The 16,184-nt window shown below is 36.3% G+C and overlaps 1 protein-coding gene and 1 pseudogene across 3 annotated transcripts in view; one reads left to right on the plus strand and one right to left on the minus strand.

Annotated features, from left to right (window-relative positions):
• SBF2 (SET binding factor 2) overlaps positions 1-16,184 on the plus strand; it is a 468,206-nt gene that overhangs the window by 303,278 nt on the left and 148,744 nt on the right. The window lies entirely within an intron of this gene.
• LOC123387733 lies at positions 4,818-5,019 on the minus strand (annotated as a pseudogene).

Genomic DNA, 16,184 nt, shown 5'->3' on the forward strand with positions numbered 1-16,184 from the left:
ATTTTGAAGGATAGCTTTCTCCGAAATTCTGACTTAAAATCTAGCATCAAAAATGCAGTCTTGTAACAAGCACTTTGTAGTTTGTTAAAGCATACTGACAAGATAGAGGATGATTCACCTTTATTGGAAGACATTTTTACTTTAAAGTATAATTTACTAGCTATAATAGTTTATAATAATAGCAGCAATTAAAAGCAACCTAAATGTTCACCATTTAGATATTGATTAATTTGATTATGTACAACTATTTGGAATACTGCTCAGCTACAACATAAAAAGTCATAGATCTGTAATATGTGCCCATATGGAAAAACTTACATATTACTAAGTAGGGAAAAAGGAAGTTACATAAAGTAGATATGATATGATTCTGTTGTTTACCTAAAATTACACGTGTATATTTTAATGTCCTAAAAATTTAGAAGGATATTTACAGTAAATCCTCAACAGTAGTTACTTCTGGTAGATGGATTAGGCACACACATACACATAGTTAAATTGTATAAAACACAAGTGTACATTTTATACATTAAAAAAAAGATCTTCTTTTTGTAGGAAGGAAATCATTGAGCACCTTTATAAGAAGAGTAAAACAATGAATTTGTCCTGAATAAAGCCTTGTCTTTTGTTACTTTGCTGCCATTACTTTGATACTATAATTATGGAGAATAAAGGAATTTGATTAACAGATGAAGGTTTCTAGAAGCCCTAAAGTTTGGTAATTTCTTGAAACCCTATGATTGCTGATAAAACTACAAAAATTATTCTAGGAAGTTTTTTTTTCCCACTAATAATTTTTGTGCTATTTATTAATTTAGGAATTAAGTTTTAAGGTTTTTTTAAACTTAGCTTTAGTGTACACCCATTAGTCATTTATAGAAGTGCCAGGTACCCTCAGGCTACAAATATTTTCCTTTTTCATTTGAATAATCATATTTCTGGAGAGCAAAAGGCATGGATTTGTTTCTGCTTTCAAATACACCTTGGCCAGGGCACTTAATAATTTTTCATTCAGTATTTCATAAGTACATAAAAATGGATCCTGTCTTTATTCCAGCACACGCTGTTGTTTAACATTATAGAGAGGCTCTTCTCAGTTATAAATGGGCTCACATGTGATATTTTTATTTTAATGGGTTATTTATTACTAACTTGGGATTTGTTAGTATTTACATTCTTGTTGCAACAATGTTACTTGTGGGGATTTAACGTGACATTCTGAACATTTTTTACAAAAGCGTAGAGTTTCAAGACAGGCCAAACATCTGTGTTGGTATTTTAAGAAAGAAACCTTAACTAAATGAACTAATTTTTTGCTAGCGATTCAAAAACTTTAGCAATTTTTGCTTTTCGTGATCTTAAAGTTATTCTGTCCTTCCCTGTCCTCAAGGGAAAATTAAGTGGAACATGAGTACTGTAGAGGACTATTTTATTTATTAGGTTCTTTCAATGCCAGGGTTATTTTTTAAAGGACTGGTTTGTAGAGGTTATAGAGTATTCCTATATATCATCTCATTTCAAATAATTAATCATATTTTGGGTGTTTTTATAACAGATTATTATAAATCTCTCCAAAAATATCATGGCCTTAACTCTTTTCATTTTTAGCAGAGATATGATTAAAACTTTATCAGATATATGATGTCAGGATTGTAACTAAAATTTTGTAAAGATTTTTATTTTTTATCAGTCAGAAAGAGAGAGAGAGCACACAAGCAAGGCAACAGCAGGCAGAGGGAGAAGCAGGCTCCCCAGTGAGCAAGGAGCCCATTGCAGGGCTCAATTCCAGCACCCTGAGATCATGATATGAGCCAAAAGCAGATGCTTAACCCACAGAGCCACACAGGCATCCCACAGCTAAAAATTTCTTTAACAATAAATTATAATTGTAAAAACTAATGAAGGGGCGCCTGGGTGGCTCAGTGGGTTAAGCGACTGCCTTCGGCTCAGGTCATGATCCTGGAGTTCTGGGATCGAGTCCCGCATTGGGCTTCCTGCTCCATGGGGAGTCTGCTTTTCCCTCTGACCTTCCCCATTTCATGCTCTCTGTCTCTCTCTCAGTCTCTCTCTCTCTCAAATCAATAAAATCTTTAAAAAAAAAAACCCAAAACTAGTGAAGTCCTCCATTTTCAGCATCATAAACAACTGCATGCTAGAAGAACCTTCTCACTAATGTAGTAGAAATAAATCTAAGAAAAATAGTGATTTGGGCACATTGTTTTTTCTAAGAAGAAAAGGAAATGTCTAATAGGCCCTTCGTCTACTCTCAGGAAAAGGACAAATAGGGAAAACTAAAATTGTGAGCACAATTAAGCATTGTCCTCTATAAAGAGAGCTGTTTGAACCTGAGAGTTTTGCGTTAGGCTGAAATAATCCCTATGCAATAGTGACATGCCCCTCACCCTTTCCTCTAAAAGAATCAATTGTAAATCCTTTCTGGAAGAATGCAGCTCCAGGTTAGGTAGTCAGGGTTCCCACAGATTAAATTTAATAAAATAAGCACTCACTATTTAAAAATGACCAAATACCAAGGAAGTGAGCCAGTATGAATTAATGTCAACAGAAACAAGCAACAACAGATTTGCACTCTCAAAAATATTTTGGAATTATCCAACTTGAATATATAATTAAAATATTTAAATAAATAAAAGATGGAGTACAAAATAAGCCAATAACCAGAAACTAACAAAAATGGCCAGCTGAGTTTGTATAATCACTTAAAATAAAAATTCAGAGGATGTGGAAGACAGTATTGTTAAGATGTCTGGTCTCAGCAAATTGATCTGTAGGTTGAATGCAATCCCAATCCGAATTGCAGTAGACTTTTCTATAGAGATTGACAGGTGGATTCTAGGATTTATATGGAAATGCAGAGGATTTAGAATGGTCAAAAATCTTGAAAAAGAATAAAATTGGATGACTTATACTACCTGATTTCAAGATTTATTATCAACCCACAATAATCAAGACAGTGTGGTACTGACATAAGCATCAGGAAATAAATTAGTGGAAAGAGCACCCAGAAATAGACCCACATTTACAGGATTTTTGACAAAAGCACCAGAAAAACCCAATAGGGAAGGGGGAATTTTTCTAAAAATAGTATTGAAATAACTGAATATCCATATGGAGAAAAATGAATCTGAACCTCTATGTCACATAAAACCCAAGGATAACTTTGAGGTATAGAGTATAAATCTAAACATAAAATATGAAACCATAAAGCTTTTAGGGGAAAATATGAAATAGTTTCATGACTTAAGAATGGGCAACAGTTTCTTAGATCACAGAAAGTGATAACCAAAAGGAAAAAAATGATCATTATACTACATCAAAATTAAAACTTACGATCTTCAAAAGACCCCATTATGAAAATGAATAGGCAAAACTGGGAAAAAATTTTTCCCAAAATATATATGTGGCAAAGAACTGGTATTGTGTTTCTGTAAAGAACTCTACAACTTAAGCTGAACAAACCAATTTTTAAAAATGGAAAACTTCAACAGATACTTCATGAAATAATACGTGAATGCTCAGTAACCACATGAAGACGGTCTCAGGATCATTAGTCGTCAGAGAAATACAAATGAAAATCACTGTGAGATACTACTGTATAACCCATCCATATGCTGAAATTAGACTGACAATGCAAAAGGTTGGCAATGTTGTAAAGTAATTGGAAATATACTTTATTGTTGATAATTTAAACTGGTATAGTCACATCAGAAAAAAGTCTGAAAGATTCTTATAAAACTAAGCATGTATCTATCCTATGATCCAATAATTTCACAATAATTGATGTCTGCTATTTACTTTGAAATCCACTAAAAATAATATGGATTAATGGATAGATAAATAATAAAGCAAGCCTAGTAAACTGTTCATGGTACAATCCAGGGGGAAATACACAGGTGTTCAGTATAAAATTCTTTCAACTTTGACATATGTTTGAAATGTATTGGTATTAAATAAGTAAAGAAATACATAATTACAAACAACTCAAAGGATAAGTTAAACATCAGTCTAGATACAGTGAAAGAGAGAATTCTAGTGAACTGGAATATACACGTGAAGCAGTTACACAGTGGAGCAAAGAGAAACAGGAAGATGGAAAATGTGGAAGAGAAGATACAAGGAGGAGATAGTGAAGTGGTCTAATACAGTACTGTTCAAAGTGCTAGTCTGTGACATGGTAAGGAACTTGTGGTCAAGTACAGATCAGTGACTTTGTTTGCATTGAGAGAGTCTTACTATAAAAAAAAAGCAAAAAGCAAGCTACTAAACATTGGGCTAAGTGTGACTTCAGCTCATGGTAGTATCTCAGAAAGTAACCAAGGATCTTGCCTTACTAAAGAGAGCCTTCAAACATCTAATCTCCAGATTTTGTCAAGGCTGAGAATTCCAGACACCAAAAAAATGTTTTCATAATATTTCATTTGTTGCTGGGTAGATTCTTATATTGGGCTTCTTAGGTTGACTCAGAATAATATAGGAAACCACATAGGAGTTGAGAAGTATGAGAAACCCAAACTTCTCCATCAGATTGACTAAATCTAGAATTATTTTTTTTTTTTGAGGTGGTTAACATTTTTATTGCTTTGGAGGTAGAGGGCAGGTGCCCAGGAGCTCTTGGTGGTACGATTCTCCTTCTTCACCATTGTAGGCTTCTGGCTGTGCAGAATGGTGCTGGCTCTGTGAGCGGCATCCATGTGCAGAACTGGGCAGTACTTGTTCTTGCAGATTACGTGCATGATGCTGCTGAGTGTGGCCCAGGCATTCTTGTTCATGGTGGCCTGCACATAGGAGGTGGCAGGTTTTCACTGAGATTTCTACTTCATGACTACCACTACACCTTTGCCCTTGGCCATGGGCCCATAGTCTTATAGTGAATCAGCCTGTGTAGCAGAAGGAGTTGCCAGCCTTCAGATTACTGGGCACAGTACTGTAAATCTGTTTGTTTCTCTTGATCTGGAAGCTGGAGCAGTTTCCTATGACCATACCTTGTAGGTGGGCAGACATGGTGGCAGCTCCACTCACTAGCATGGCTTAAGGTGGAAAAGCAATCTAGAAATTTTTAAGGACATTCATGTACTGTTCATATGTATGAGGTAGCAGATTTGGGGATTTTGTTAAGTGCTGTTGTTTGAATATGTTCTCCCAGATTCATATGTTGGAAACCAAACACCTAAGGTGATGGTATTAGGAGGGGGGCTTTGGGGGAGGTAATAAGATCATGAAGATAGATCCCTCATGAATGAGATTAATCCCTATATAAAAGAGAGTCAACAGAGCTCCCTTTGTCTCCTCTACCATGTAAGGATATAAAAAGTCTATAACCTAGAAGAGGGCCCTCAGCTGACCATGCTGGCATCCTGATCTTGAACTTCCAACCTCCTAAATTTCCACTGTATAAACCACTCAGTCTGTGGTATTTTGTTACAGCAGCCCCAAACAGACTAATACATTAAGAATACATTAATGAGTAGAATACATCTTACTTAATCAGGGTAAGTTTTTTACTTCTTTCCTCTCTTTTCTTCCTCCATTTACTGATTTCTACTATATAATAGTCTCTACACTAGATATGGAGGTACACTTCATACTGAAGTAATTAAGATATCCTGGTTCTTAAGGAGTTCACAATCCAGAAGGAAAATCTCACAAGTAAATATAATATAGTGAGATATGCACTGATAGAGATTTGTGTAAAACTCTGAATGCTATTACGGGATTACCGGATTTTTGAGTGGGAAGGACATGGTCACAGAAGGCATTTATTGGACAAGAAATGAAAGGGAGAGTATTCCAGATAGAGGAATTTGTTAGCAGAAAAAAAGTACAGAAAGGACCTGTGTTTTTGAAAATTAAAAAATATTTCTGTGTTGCCAGATGTAGGGTAGAAAGATGGTGGGAGATGAGAGAAGTAGGTAGAGTGACTTCTGGTTAAAGTGAACAGATTGTATATGGACATTGAACCTCAGCCACTACACAAAACCCCAGTAAAACAAAAGTAAAGGATTTTTTTTTTTTTTTTTTTTAATGTAGAAACCCATAGGCAAAACAGGAGAGGAGACAAGGGCAACGACATTTTGGATACGGGAAAGCTGATGGTGAATGACTTTATTTAGCAGACTCAAGACTGCCTTTTCCTAACTGATGTTGTAAAAGCCTTGAAGCAGCCCAATTTGCGGAACTGCAAAAGACTCAGGGATTGGGGACATCAAGTAATCTCTGAAAACAGGAGATTTTGAGGGGAGAGTGTAAAACAATAAACGAGGATTGGTTGAAAGTCCCCTGAAGATGCAGTTGGATTGCCCTCCTAGATCATTTTTCAGTTCTGTGTAAACAGCCAGCTGCCCCTCCTTTACTCTGGTAGAAGATGAGAGGTTTGTTTGTTTGTTTGTGTATTTATTTTTAAGAGAGGCCATCACTACCCTGGGAGACACTAGGTCTGGCTGAGGGAAATTCTGGTTTCCTGCAAACAAAGGAGTTAAGTGAATGCCAAATATTGAGAATACTAGTAGACTTTCCGCCTTCAGCTCCTAGGACTCTGGCAACTTGTTCTCAGGTCAGGACTTTGGAAAACAGTTCTTTGAGAAATGTCAACAGCCAGAGAGAAAAAGATTTTATTAAATATACTGAGATTAGGAGTTTCTCAACTAAATAGGTCAACGAGATCATGCTAAAATGGAGCTTGCAGTCAACAAGCTTCACCATGTACACATTGTTTTTATTTTGTCATTCCTTGCTTTACTCATGTGGGATATGACCTAAGCAGAAGGGTCCCCAAAACAAAGTTGTTACCATTGTTCCCCAACTCTGATTTCACTCCCCACTCGCCCTCATGAGAGAACCTTCTAGTCATCACCCATAATTGTCCTGCCCTTTTTGGGTACGTATATCACTCTGATGGCCTCAGACAACCTCAGCTTTCTTTTGGCTCTGAAACTGGGTTAGCCACAATCACTACTACCCTCTGGAAATAGGCCCAGATAGTTTTCCCAAATCACAGAGCTCATAAATCAAAGAAGTGAGTTCAAAATCTAGTTTTTGTTTTTTGTTTTTATCCACTCTGTGTCTTTACTCACCAGTGCTGTGTTCTTCAAAACACAATAGGTGGCAATTAGGTGCTCTTTAGCTAAATTTAAATTTAGATCTGAAGCCTGTATTCTGGAAACTTGGGGATTTTTTTTTTTCATTTTTAAAAATAACAGTTGCTATTGAAAAACTCAACCCTAACCGAATTGAAATAGACTTTGTATTGTTCATTATTGTACCCCCAACATCCAGAATGGTACCTGGTACACAGAAAGTACTCAGATATATTTGAATATATAAATGATTATATAATTAATTTTTCCAAGTATAATTTTTTTAAGATTTTATTTATTTGACAGAGAGAAATCACAAGTAGTCGGAGAGGCAGGCAGAGAGAGAGAGAGAGAGAGGGAAGCAGGCTCCCTGCTGAGCAGAGAGCCCGATACGGGACTCTATCCCAGGACCCTGAGATCATGACCTGAGCCGAAGGCAGCGGCTTAACCCACTGAGCCACCCAAGCGCTACTCCAAGTATAATTTTTTAATAAAGATAACTACAAAAGATGGAAAAATTGCTCAGGAAGGCCAAATACTTCTTTAATGAGTTTTTTGATGTAATAATTCACATCAGTTTTAAATACTATCATATAAAGCCCGGTGAGAAAAAGAAATTTTGCTTCATAATTAGAAAGCTCACAATAAAACCTGCCAAGAAAATAAAAACAAAAAAAACCATTTTGAAAATAAATACAACCCATTGCAAAGTAGTATAAAATGAAGCCAGAAGTCTTCAAAAAGAAAAAAATTTTTCTTCCCAATATTATGGTTCCTGAGGTTGGCGAGGGTTCAAGGCTTAAGATTCAAGGGTTGCTGAGCTCTTCTGAGTTAGCACCTTTGGTATCTATTTTTTCAGCACAACTGTCCTTGGACTTGGAAGCAGTAATTATTGAAATAAGATTCCACTTTTCTAAGTTACTTATTAAGGAACTAACTTGGTTGTTTACAATTTTGAGTTTCAGATTTAGGAGAGAATTCATTAAGAAGTTAATTATTCTAACAGCTGTAAGGTTTAGAACAAATCTTCAGCTAGCACTAATCAACCAAGATCATTGAAGAGAACTTATGATAAATAAAGTGGAAACTTCAATTCTTGTCTTATTTGACACTTGGTAGCATTTCATGATGCTTTTTACAAAACCTTCTTCCATTATCTTTGATCATAATATTTCTCCTGGTTTTCTTCTTCTATAGAATTTCTTTTTCAGTCATTTTGATATGGCCTCTCTTCCCTCAGCCTTGCAAATAGTGATGTTCATTTGCATCTTTAGATCCACTTTTAGATTATCTGCCAGTCTAAGATTCCCCCCGGGCAATCTTAATCATCCCCATTACTATCTTTTACTTATGCCCTCCAAATTTGGGTCTCAAGCTCAAATCTGCCTCTTAAGTTTCAGAGCTGAATATCTTGCCAGTTATTATCCATCTGTGCTTGAATGTTCCAAAGCTATTTAGATGTTATGTTATGTTCCAAACTGAAATAACATCTTTTACCCCACTTCCAGCTACTACCCTCAAACTCTTCCTGTCGAGTTTCCTACTTCAACAAATGGCACCAATAAGTCTAAAACATGGAATTAGGCTTTCTCTTAGCTTTATCCTCCTATGTGGTCAGCCACTGAGTCCTGTATATTCTACTTTCTAAGTATCTCTCAATTCCACCTACTTTCTCTCTCCTTAAATTCCGATATCCTTTTTTTTTATGATTTTATTTATTTGACAGAGATCACAAGTAGGCAGAGAGGCAAGCAGAGAGAGAGAGATTGAGTGGGAGGAGGAAGCAGGCTCCCTGCCTAGCAGAGAGTCCGATGCAGGACTCAATCCCAGGACCTTGAGATCATAACCTGAGCTGAAGGCAGAGGCTTAACCCACTGAGCCACCCAGGTAGCCCAAATTCCGATATCCTGATTTAAGTCACTTCCTCCTGAAAGCCTTCCTCAGTCCATTAATTATGGATTGGTAGCCACTTCTGTGTGCTTACACTATATCTTATACTGCCCCCATCCTATCCATCATGACCCTGCAACTGTGCTTATTACAAATAATGAAACTGCCTGCTTTGACTTCTCTTCCATTATGTCTGGCATGAGGTAGTTTCTCAATAAAAATTTAATGAATGGGTAAATGAATAAGTGAATGTAATATGAGTAGCGACTTACCTCAGCTAATTTTAGTTTCAGTTTTATACAGTTTCTATCCCTACCCAGGTTTGTAGCTTTTACCCCTTCTTGGTTACCCAGGGTTGCCCTTATCCACAGTTTCATTTTCCCCAGTTTCAGTTACAGGTCAGAAGCCCATGGTCCTCCTCCTGGTTATTCATCGATAGGTCAGTAGGTCAACAGCAGCCTAACTCTGTGTCTTAATACCTATGTCATTCACCTCAATTCATCTCATGTAGGCATTTTATCATCTCACATCATCACCAGAAAAAGAGTGAGTACAGTATAATATTTTGAGAAAGACAATGTTAACATAATTGTTATTATAGTATATTGTTATAGTTCTATTATATTATTGTTCTTCTCTTGCTGTGCCTAACTTATAAATTAAACTTTATCATAGGTATGTATGTATGGGAAAAAACAATATATGTAGAGTTTGGTACTATTCAGTTCCAGGCGTTCATTGGGGGCCTTGGAACACATCCCCTGTCGATAAGGGGGGTGACTACTAGTAATCTAATCTCCAACCAAAGCCATGCTCTGTTCACCTTTTATGCCTTATGCACAGGAATATCTTGGTTAGAGAATGTAGATGGATAGTTTACTATTTCATACCTCTGTTTAAAAATAAAACTTGAAGTTCACATGCAGGTAGACAGTACTGTCATTAATATATTTAAATCTCAAGTGTTCATACCTGGTTTGTTAAGTTTAGAATCATCAGGGATGAAGCTTAAGATCTGTATTTTTTTTAGAGTTCCACAGGTAAATTTGATAGGTAGCTAGAGTTGAATAATTAATGTCCTATTATTTAGTGTAGTCATTTCTAAAACTTTTCTTAAAATTTTAAAATGTGCGTTTCTGGGCCCCATTATCAGAGATTCTGATCTGGTAAGTTTGGGAGGGGGTAGATTAGAGCTAACATTTAAAACTTAATGGTGATATGGATTGTTTTATAGATCTGTATTCCCCATTGATAGAGCATTGCCTCAAAATACTTTTTAGTCATTTTCAGGAAAGCTGACAAAGGATTCCTACACTGTCAGGGGGGTTGGACTAGATGCTCCCAAGATTCCTCTTACCTCTGCTCTGAATTCCGTGATCTCAGGATCCTTTTTCTTTTTTTTATTACTTAATATTTTCTTAGTAAGTAATAGTTCTATTACTAAGAACAATCCTAGCCATCCTCAATTCATAACACATTAAACATCTTTGGTCTGTGCAAGATTCCTATCTTGTTTTATTTACTTGTTTGCTTATTTTTATAACCATTATGCTCCCAATCTCCCCCATTTTAATGTGTTTAACATATTATTTATGCAGATGTTCTTTAAAAAAATGTATATTAGTGCACATGTGTTTTTAATGTATATAAGTGGTATGTTATATATTTCATTCTGTTTCTTTTGTCAGTCAACATTATGTTTTTAATACCATTTTATTAGCCTAGTGTAAAACTACCAAAAACAAAAAAATACAATAAAAGTAAAGGTAAAATTAGTTCCATTTTTTTCATATCAGTGTAAATGCAGAAAAAATTGGCTAATTGATTCTAGTAGTGCACTAGAAAATAAAACATGATATATTGGAATTGATTACAGGATTCTTTTAGTGTAATTTACCCCAATAGTAGATTAAAGGAGAAAAATTAGGATGGTTTTATTTTATTTTATTTTTTAAAGATTTAATTTATATATTTGACAGAGAGAAAGTAGGTAGAGAGGCAGGCATAGAGAGAGAGAGGGGGAAGCAGGCTCCCCACGAAACAGAGAGCCCAATCCCAGGACCCTGTGATTATGACCCAAGCTGAAGGCAGAGGCTCAACCCTCTGAGCCACCCTGCCACCCCAAATTAGGATTATTTTAATCAGTACTGAACAGGCTTTTGATAAATCCAGTGTGTGTTTATTTAAAAGTTCTTAGGAGGGGCACCTGGGTGGCTCAGTGAGTTAAGCCTGGGCCTTTGGCTCAGGTCATGATCTCAGGGTCCTGGGATTGAACCCCACATCAGGCTCTCTGCTCACTGGGGAGCCTGCTTTCTCCCCGCCCCCTACCTGCCTCTCTGCCTACTTGTGATCTTTCTCTCTGTGTCAAATAAATAAATAAAATCTTTAAAAAAAGAAAAAGAAACGTTCTTAGGAAACGATATTAGAGAAAAGCTTTCATTTGGTAAAACCTACACAACAAAGACCTACATTAAGCCTTACAGTTAATAAAGAAACTTTGTATGTGTTCCTCTAATGATGGTGGTGGTATTGAGCATCTTTTCATATGCTTATTGACCATTTGTATATGTTCTTTAAAGAAATGTCTCTTTAAGTCCTTTGGCCATTTTTAAATTAGTTTAGCAGGAATTTTTGAGGAACTTAGTAATACTCTAAAATTTATTTGAAAAAACTTTAAGGGCAAAGAGGGAACTTTCTGTCAGATATCAGTACATAGTTTAAAATCATCATAATAAAACTAGTGTTGTATTAGAACACAAGTAGACTAATAAACCAATAAGATTGAGTACGTAGAGACATACGGGTATTTATCATATATTTATGTTATATCATTCACTTATTCATTTACTCATTTATTATATATGGTATTTATGGGAACTTAATAGATATCATAAATTAGTGGAGAAAGGAGAACTTATTTAATAAATGGTTTTGGGAGAAACGGATCACTATGTGAAGAGAAATAAAGCATTTCTAGATAGTGACACTTATAAAGTTGTTTTCAGATAGGTTAAACATCTATATGTAATGATGGAACTCCAAATTTAATAGAAATGAAGATGAGTATCTTGGTGACCTAAGCAAGGAGGAAATTCTTAAAATTTAAAACACAAATGCAGTAATGCAAAGTAAATATAAATACAAGGAATAGAAAACCAGATGGATTTCTTAAGTCATTAAAACCTTTTTTAAAGATTTATATATTTGTGAGAGAGCATGTGTGCATGAGTTGGGGGAGAGACAGAGGGAGAGACTCTCAAGAAGACTCCAGGCTGAGCATGGAGTTCAGTCTACAACCCATGAGATCACAACCTGAGCAAAAATCACATGTTAGACGCTTAACCAACTGAGCTACCAGGTGCCCATAAAACTTTTTAATCAATGAAGGACAGCATGAATTAAATTAATATACAAATGTTCATAAATCTTATTTTACTATCTAAAATCAACCAGGAAATAATATCTGGAATACACACAAAAAAAATCCTCTAAACCACCAAACGTTAAACAACAACCCCAATGAAAATTGAAAAAGAATGGGGCACCTGGGGGATTTAGTTGGTTGGATGTCTGCCTTCAGCTCAGGTCATGATCCCAGGGTCCTGGAATCAGGCCCTGCACTGGACATCCCACTGAGCTTCTCCCTCTCCCTCTGCCCTTCCCGGCCCCTCGTGCTTCTCTCCTGCGTACTTTCTGTCTCTCTCACTCAAATAAATGAAATCTTTAAAAAAGAAAAGACAAGAAAACTGAAAAAAAGATATTAGTAGGCTCTTTATAAAAGAGAGAACTGGAAAAGCTATAAGGATATGTAAATTAAAATAACTTTTTTTCAGCTGTAATAAAATAACTTTTATTCTTAAGACTGGCAAAATTTAGAAAGTAGAATAATGCAAAGTGTTGGTAAGGATGTGGCATTATAGCAATCCTCATTCCTCATGCATTGCTGGTGAAGAACAGAGATAGGTATAGTTATTTTGGAGAGCAATCAGGTGGTACTTAGTTAAAAGGAGACTATGTATATACCCTCTAACACAGCAATAGTCCTGGATAGATGATTAATAGAGAGAGGAGGGGAGAGGGATATTAAAGGCATTAAAGGAGTGAGGGGAAGGATATAGGGCACAGCAGGCAAGTAGACTAGGACCAAGTAGTGGGCTGTTGGTGAGTTGGGGTGAAGAACACGTGTCTCTGGGCCCTACTGCTTCCCTCTGCCTTCGGTATGTCAGGGTAGCTTTCCTGAAGATTCAGGTCAAGAAAACCTGTGCTCCCAATGGAGAGGCCATGGGGTCCTGCTGGTTCTCTAGACAGAAACTTAGAAAGAAACTGGTTTCGGTAGAGTGCTCAGCGCCTGTTTGTGTCAGCCAGAGTGCACCAGAACAGATGAAGCCTATTTTTCCCCCGCCCCGCTCTTCCTAGTACCACCAACTGCACAGCCAAAGTGCAAAGAACCGCAGCCAAAGAACTGCACCCCAGCGGGGCTGCAGCCCTGTGGGGTTTAGAAGTCTACTCCACTCCCCCTACTGGCACACTAACCACAGCCCAGACCAAGTAGGGCTCAGGCCTGGCCCTCTGGCCTGGGTTCCTCTCTATCCTCAGCCAGCCAGTCCCTCGCTTGAGGGAACTACACTCCCGCTAAGGTTTGTGAGAATCCTTTGTGATAAAGTACAGTGTTTAGATTTGTCCTTGCTTAATACGTGAATTAAAATATAGGGTTTATTATACATCTGTAATTGATTGATGCTTGTAGACTATTTAGCCCATATATTTATCTGGTTTTTTTTTTTTTTTAAGATTTTGTTTATTTATTTAACAGACAGAGATCACAAGTAGGCAGAGAGGCAGGCAGAGAGGGAGGGGAGAAGCAGGCTGCCCACCAAGTAGAGAGCCCAATGCAGGGCTCCATCCCAGGACCCTGGGATCATGACCCAAGCGGAAGGCAGAGGCTTAACCCACTGAGCCACCCAGGTGCCTGTTTTTGAAGAGAGGGAAAGTAAGGACAAATTGGAGCCACTGCTAATCTGTTACTGCCTAAATTTAAGCCTTCTACTTTGATGATGCGATTGACTTGCAGAAAAAGTTAATTCCATTTACTATAGAGCTGCACATTCTCTAGCTCAGAATGCAAAGAAGCTGAAAGGAAATGCAGCAAGAGCTCAGCAGAGCTGCAAGACCTGACAAGACAAGCTAGAAAATTGGTGACATTACACTGACCCCTACACATAAACATGAGTGCTGTTCCACTTCTACCTTCAAGTTTCTGGCAACTCTAACTCAGAACCATCTAGAGAAGGGAATTCTAGAAAACACAGTTCCAGTTAATTAAATTGATACAGTACAAGTCACTACTTTGTTCTTCCCAGTCAGTACCCTAATTTAACATGAGATCCTTTGAGTCTGTGAAATTCCAGTCATCCTAATTGCTTTTGTCTGATGTATAGAAATATAGTAAGTTTATTAATGTTGCAGACTTCATTGTATCTAATAATTTGCCTACATATTCTTTTTAGTTCTTATATTGGCGTTCATATCATCCAGTATCATCCATGTCATCTAATAGTGCTTTTTACCTTGTTTTCCAAACTGTATTCATTTTATTTCTTTTTCTTACTGTGTAGCAAGAATTTGTAGTGTAACATTAAATAGAAATGATGGCACCTTTCTTTTAAAGTTTAATCATTGAGCTTTATATTTGCTAAAAGTTTTTTTTTAACAGCATTTAATATTCAATCTTATTTTTAACATAGTGTTATATTAGTTTCAGGTGTGCAATATAGTGATTCAACACTTAGATACAACACCTGGTGCTCATCAAGTTTTGTTAAATGTCCTATATCAGGTTAAAAAGTCCTCTTCCAAAACAAAAACAAAAGAAACCTAATTAAATATCATACAGCGTGGGGGAAAAGTCCTCTTTTTAATGATAAAAAGTTTTTATCATTAATATGTGTTGAGTTTCATGAAATGCTCTCTCCAAATATTGGTTGTTTTCGTGAATTATTGAACTTGATAAGTTAGGAATTTTCCCATGATTGTTTCCATTATTTGAGATTATTCTGTTATTTCTCTTAATGTTTGTGACTGGTATTGGAGCAAGCTTATACTTAGTGTCAGAAAATGAAGTAGAGGATCTCTTAGGTGGCTCAGTCTGTTAAGTATCTGACTTTGGCTCAGGTCATGATCCCAGGGTCCTGGGACTGACCTCCTTCTCAGAGCAGGGAGTCTGATTCTCTCTTTCCCTCTGCCCCTCCCCTCCCTCATGTACTCTCTCTCTCTCTCTCTCAAATAAATAAATCTTTTAAAAAAGAAAGAAAGAAAATGTAGTAGAGATTATCCCACTGTATCTCCTATCTGGAAGAGTGAAGGTTAAATTGAAATAGCATGTTCCTTAAAAGTTTGTTAGAACTCAGCAGTAAAGCCATCTAAACCCATGTTCTCTTTGTAGGCATATTTTAAATTTCCAGTTATAGACTATCCAGGTTAGTAATTTTTCCTTGAGTTTATTTGGTAATTTTTTTCCTGGGAATTTGTCTGTTGTAGATTTCTTCTTTTTTAAAATTGGTTTTGCCAGTTTTATTACTCTACAAACCTTTTGCTTTTTTAAAATTTTAATTCCAGTATAGTTAACATACGGTTACATTAGTTGGATGTGTACAATATGATTCAGCAATTCTACACATTACTCAGTATACTTCATGACAAATGTACTCTTAATCTCCATCACCTATTTCACCCTTTCCCCTACTCACATCCCCTCTGATATGCTTTACTTTTAAAAAGTACCCTCAGTTAGAGTTACTGTTCTTTTCCAACAAGAACATTTTTTTACTGGAAGCATGTTCAGAATACATGGTTATAAGAGATACATATAAAACAATCCATCCAAGAAAAATAGAATACACATTTTTAGTATGCACAGAATCCCCTGATTAAATTACATAAAAAGAGACATGACAAATATTACACATTTAAGAAGATTGAAATCATACCACGTATATTTAGCAACCACAATGGTATAAAACTGAAGATCAACAATAAAACAAAGCTGGAAAATCTAAACATAAATACTAAATATTTGATATGTAAATATTAAAGAACACAACTACCGCATAAGCAATGGGCCATATAAGAAATCAAACAGCATATCAAAATAATCTCAAATAAAGAAGAAAACACGGACTCCTGCGTGGCTCAGTGGGTTGATCC

The sequence above is a fragment of the Mustela putorius genome, unplaced genomic scaffold (genome assembly GCF_011764305.1).
Source record: "Mustela putorius furo isolate JIRA1106 unplaced genomic scaffold, ASM1176430v1.1 tig00003859_pilon_pilon_pilon, whole genome shotgun sequence".
Lineage (NCBI taxonomy): Eukaryota > Metazoa > Chordata > Mammalia > Carnivora > Mustelidae > Mustela > Mustela putorius.